Genomic DNA, 6,000 nt, shown 5'->3' on the forward strand with positions numbered 1-6,000 from the left:
CACATTTAGATTTTACATTACTATTATTTAGTGTATTAAGTGCTCACTCAGTTACCATCGTGGGTGGCTTCTCAGGGGGTAATAGAGCATTCAGCTTCGGGAGGACAGAGGTTAATATTAGATTGAAAACGGTTAACAACAGGCTGAGGTTCTAAGGAAAACACATTTGAAAGTCAACCAGAGGGATTTTTATTTAAAAAAAGAACAATGAAAAGCCCTCTGCAGGGGGAGCAAATTTCAAAAGGTTATTTAAATATATATGTGGGCTTTAATGTTTTAAAAGAGTTTTTTTTTTTTTTTTAAATAATGGGCCTGAGTCACAAACTGGCTGCAAGATAGTCATAGAAAACCAGATTCCTTTGCCAAATAAGAGCTTAGAATAGATTTTAGGATGTTTGAGTTGGATCCAAAACCAAACATATTGCCACTAAGTTGATTCCAACTCATAGTGAACTTCCAGGACAGAGTAGAACTGCCCCATAGGGTTTCCAAGGCTGTAGCTGTTAAGGGGAGCCCTGGTGGTGAGTTTGGCTGCTAACCAAAAGGTCAGCAGTTTGAACCTACCAGCGGCTCCTTGGAAACTCTATACAGCAGTTTGACTATGAGTCAGAATTGACTCAATGGCAACAGAAGCAGACTGCCATGTCTTTCTCCTACAGAGAGGCTGGTGGGTTTGAAATGCCAACCTTTTGGTTAGCAGATGAGCACTTTAACCACTGTACCACCAGGGCACGATTTGAGTTGGGTTAAAAAAAAAAAACCCATTGTCACTGAGTTGATTCAGACCTATAGTGACCCCATAGGACAGAGCAGAAGTGCCCAGAGGTTTTCGAAGGAGCACCTGGTAGATTCAAACTGCTGTTCTTGAAAAAAGATCTCATTTGACCTCCTCATTATGGAACAGGACACTAAAGGCCAAAAATGTGAAATGAGTTCCCCAAGACCATACAGCTAGTTAGTGATAGAGCTGTACTCAAGGTGACCATTGGATGAGCACTTCTATGATGACTTTATTGTAACTTTATATTCTTAGCCTATAATCCTCAAAACTGCTTGTGAGCAAGTATCATTATTGTCAGTTTATAGGCGAAGAAACAGAAACTCAGAGGAATGGAGGAATTACTTATTTACCAAAAGTCACACAGCTAGAGAGATGTGAAGCTCAGATTTTATCTGTCTGATCCTAAGGAGAGCCCTTAACAGTGCACCTCACTTCGCTGCTCACCCCAGCAGCTGCCTTCCACAAGGTCTGAAGCCTCCAGCACCCCAGGTTTCAGTAGATTTAGCCAGGATCTGTCTACCAAATCTGAGCTACCACCTGTCCTGTTTCTGGTGGCTGATATTTTAATTCTGATCTCCCTGATTTGGTATCTTGAACCCAATCTTGTTTCCAATTCAGTCTTAACCCCTCCAGATTTTAGATCTTATTTCCCCGGGTCCCTACCTAGGATGACTCCCATGTACTTCCTCCTCCAGGTCCAGCTCCTGAGACCCCAGCTCAGGCAGATGCCCTTGGTCAAGTATCAACTGAAAGCCAGGTCAGACAGACATCAAATCTACCCAGTTCCAAATGGTGTTATGAAAAGAGAAGTAGCGGTCTAAGCTACCATTCAAGGGGGCTGGTCAGAACTTCAGCCAGGATGCCTAACGAAGTAATTTAAGAACTGAGGAAAAAGGGCCAAAGCCAGCTTCTTTTAGACAGAGTTACCAAGGAAAAAAAGAGAACAAGGGAGACATACATATGTACGAAGACAAAAGGATTGCAGGGAAGTGATGTGCAAGGGCATGTTGGAAGTCATATTGGGACAAATCTGGCAGCCCAGTGGATCAGGTATCAATTGTGGCACCAGGTCCTAGGCTCAGGAATAGAACATAGAACATAATTCTAAAGAATTATGAAGCTGCTGCCTTGAGAAAAACCAGCGTCAGGACCAGCAGTGAGGAACTGGCGCAGGCAGAAGCAGAAGCCTGAGGCAGGGTCTGACACATTGCGTTCCCCCCCACCCCCACCCCGCCCCCGCCCTGCATAATGACGTGGAGAGACAGGTTCTGGGGATTGCCTTCTCCTCATCAGTCACAGCGGTCCCTATAGTTGACTAGTGGCTTAGCCTTTTGGTCTGTTGTTGGGTGCCACAGGATCAATCCGACTCATAGTAATCACAAGAGACAGAGTAGAACCGCCCCACAGGGTTTTCTAGGCTGAAATCATTACAAAAGCAGGTACTCCACAAAGCTACTGGGTGTGTTCTCACTGCCAACCTTTCAGTTAGCAGCTGAGTGCTTAACCGTTTGTGCCACCAAGACTCCTTCAACCTTTGGTCCAAAAAAACTTAATCTCTTTTGCACCAACCCATCCCCCCTTTGTTTTAATGGGAGGTACCCCAAGAAACCTGGACACGCCTGGTCATTGCACTTACCCACGCGGAGGCTTGCTGATAGTGACAGGCCTCTCAGAGTCCGTTTAGGCTCTTCTTTCTTACTGCAATTTGGGATCGACATTGTCTCTTAGCTGAAATGGCATTGGGACAGCAGGTATATTAGGTACAGGGGACCTGAGCCAGTTCTGATTCTGTCCCATCTGGTCCACAGTGGACCCTTCAGTGTGCCATCCCAAGCCCCACCAACGTGTCCATGATTGCCTCACTCCTCTGCAGGTGAGGCCTGTTGCAGGTGGTCAGCACTGATAGGACAAACTCCTGTGCTTTCTCCCTGTATGAGTGCCATCTGTGTGGGGAGAAAACCGTTTTTGGATTTTCCTCCACTATATCCTGAGCTCGACGGCACTGGGTATATCCTGAGCTCACCCTTTACTCTCACTTATATACTTTAACCTCTTCCAGCCTCAATTTTATTATTTCTTAAATTGTACATACCTCAAAAGATTGTTGCGAAGAATAAACGAGAACTTATTTTCAGCTATTGCTCCATCTCTGGCATCCCTTAATGAATGTAGCTTTGCTGATTCTGATGCAACGAAGGCTGGCAGGTGCATGGGAATAAGTTCACGTAGCCTAGTCTTTATGATTTATGATTAGTTACTATGTCAGGTAGATCATACAACATATTTTGTAATTCAAACTCACAATCAGTATGTCTGAAAACTACCATTAATATGGTGCATATCATGAAAATATGGGTACTCCCAAAGGAAATTTAAGAAATTGCATCCTAATAAAACTAATTTAAATTCTTCATAAGTCAGTTGAGAACTTAATTAAGGGCAAGCCGGCTGGCCTACAGTCCAAAGCTTACTTTACAAGTCGAAGAAAAAGCTATTCCCTCCCCCCAAAAAACAAATCCGAATCTAATTTATTGAAATCCCAACCTATTTTTAAAAAGATCACTTAATTTTGACTGATTAATTTGAAAAATAAGATTGTTTAACTGTATATTAAAACTGACCAACAGTAAGAGGTCTCAACCAAATTAGCTTATAAATATTCAGGTGAAAATGCAGATAAATTAACTTATAAACATGACAACAAGACAGAGTCATCAGACACATCTGAAAAATAATATTCTATCTAAAAGAAATAGAGTTAATTACTACGGATGAAGCAAAAATAAATAAGATACACTTTTTCAAACTTTTTTGATAAGTTTCCTTGTAACAGACTATTAAGAGAAAGAAATCACTAGAGGGGTAAAGCGCAGATCACTGGCAAGAGTTGCTGTGAAAAGCCACAAAAGCAGTCATAGTGAACAGCTGTGACTGAGAGTGAAGTTAATAACGAGACACCCCAGGAGTCTAGCACTGGTACTGTTCAACACAGCGTATTTAATGAGGAGGAGGCGAAATTGGAAGATGAGTTGGTACGGATATAGTCTGACGGTCAGATCTGCCAGCGGCGATGCCGTGAGCAAGCTGAGGAAATCACTGAAGAATGAGGAAAGTCATCCCGTGGAGTCAGTGTTTTGTGATTTCACCAAAAATGAAAGCACTTGAAATTTAACTTATTCCAATAAATCACACCAACAGAAATGAAATCAAACTTTTCTGAGCTCTCTTTTGAGAAGGGAACTGATTACAGAAGATGTAATGGAGTGAGTCTCTGGTTAAAGCAAATGGTTAACCCTGGCTGCTAACCAAAAGGTTAGAGGTTTGAGTCTACCCAGAGGAGCCTTGGAAGAAAGGCCAGGCAATCTCCTTTTGAAAAATCAGCCACTGAATGCCACACAGAGCACAGTTCTACTCTGACACACATGGGGTCGTCTCGAATCAGAATTGACTTGACAGCAACTGGTTTTACTGGTTAACGTCTACATGAATAGACAAGAAACAAGGCTAGAATGCAGTTAAAACATAAACCAGTTGTTCAAATAAGAAATCTAACAGACTGTGAATATCTATAAAATGATCCTATTAAAAACAACTGTTCATTGGTATTACAAATCATGGATCACCGAAGTGATTCGATACTCTTTGGTTTCAATTTGAAGATGGGTTCAGGGAAAAGGAAAATAACACCAAAATATTGGGAAATGAAGTCACCGGCCTAAACTCACTTGATTAGTTGCCCTTGGTGACCATTGGGTATTCTTGTCACCCTGCATCGCCCTAGGCCTTACCAGCTTGTGGCACAAATGAGTTCACACTAGCGTTGATATGCAGATTTCCACAGCTAGCAGCACTCACCCACATAATTGCCTCAAACATTTGGTGGTTCCTGGGCTGCCCAGCATAAGGCTACCACCATTCCTTTCCTGTTATTCTCATGTCTTCCTTGTAGTACTTTCTGTGTCAGAGCCACACAAATTTGGGGAGAAGACCAATGTCTCCAATTAGACACTGCAATTTGAACTTAAGCCCCAAAGCTGATACTTGCCCAAATACTGCAAATTCCTTCATGATAACAACCCTCCTTCTCAGCTTCTGCTTTAGACATTTCCAAATAAGAAGCAGCTGAAGGTCCTTGGCCAAGCAACATGCAGTCATCTCTCCCCGCTATTCCTCCCCAAGGAGCATTAACCCCAAATTTCCTCCCAGCGTATTCCTTCCCTGCACGCATTTCAACTCCTGCAAATAGATGTCTGGAGCTTGGGGGTGAGGGCAGGGAACTGTTCCAAATTTTAGAGTGAAAAACCACACTGACTCAGAATCCCCCTTTAGGCCCAGCCCTACTCCCACTATTTTTTACAAACCACCTCGGAAAGAGAAGCCTTCTAAGAGGCGATGATTTCATTCTCTGTCATGGCAATGGCATTTGATATGGGGTAAAACGACCAGGGAAATACAAATAAGAATAAAAGAGATATTGGAGGAATGGAGAAATTTTCTTGTCTTAAATGTACTTTATGAGGGTGTTGGGATACAATATAAGGGAATTTGGAATTTAATACCTCTTAGAAAGATGGCCATGCCACCAAGCTGAGTGAGGTGAGGTGGGAGGGTGTCTTAGTCATCTAGTGCTACTGTAACAGAAATACCACAAGTGGATGGCTTTAACAAAGAGAAATCTATTCTCTCACAGTTTAGGAGGCTAGAAGTCCGAATTCAGGGAGTCAGCTCCTGGGGAAGGCTTTCTCTCTTTGTCGGTTCTGGGGGAAGGTCCTTGTCATCAACGCTTCCCTGGTCTAGCAGCTTCTCAGCTCAGGAACCCTGAGTTCAAAGGATGTGCTCCACTCCAGCACTTCTTTCTTAATGGTGTGAAGTCCCTCTCCTCTCTGCTGGCTCCTGTCTTATGTCTCAAAAGAGATGGACTCAAGATACAACCTAATCCTATAGATTGAGTCCTGCCTCATTAACATCATCCCACAACCCAGTGCCATCGCATAGAGGTTAGGATTTACAATAGGGCATAATCACATCAGATCACACAATGGTGGAAACCACACGATACTGGGAATCATGGCCTAGCCAAGCTGACACACATTTGGGGGGTGGACACAATGCAATCCATAACAGAGAGTTATAGAAATAAAACTTTGTATGCTCTGTGTCACTAAGAAAAAGAACCAGCTAGAGGATCCTATGCTAGACAATTAGGGAAGAGCTGAAAG

The 6,000-nt window shown here is 42.9% G+C and overlaps 1 pseudogene; it reads right to left on the bottom strand.

The window, feature by feature from the left end:
• The window catches only part of LOC126061394 (60S ribosomal protein L34-like), a 118,181-nt pseudogene extending 115,682 nt beyond the window's left edge, over positions 1 to 2,499 (bottom strand).
• Positions 2,500 to 6,000: the final 3,501 nt, after the last annotated feature.

Source organism: Elephas maximus, chromosome 18 (assembly GCF_024166365.1).
Source record: "Elephas maximus indicus isolate mEleMax1 chromosome 18, mEleMax1 primary haplotype, whole genome shotgun sequence".
NCBI classification, from domain to species: domain Eukaryota; kingdom Metazoa; phylum Chordata; class Mammalia; order Proboscidea; family Elephantidae; genus Elephas; species Elephas maximus.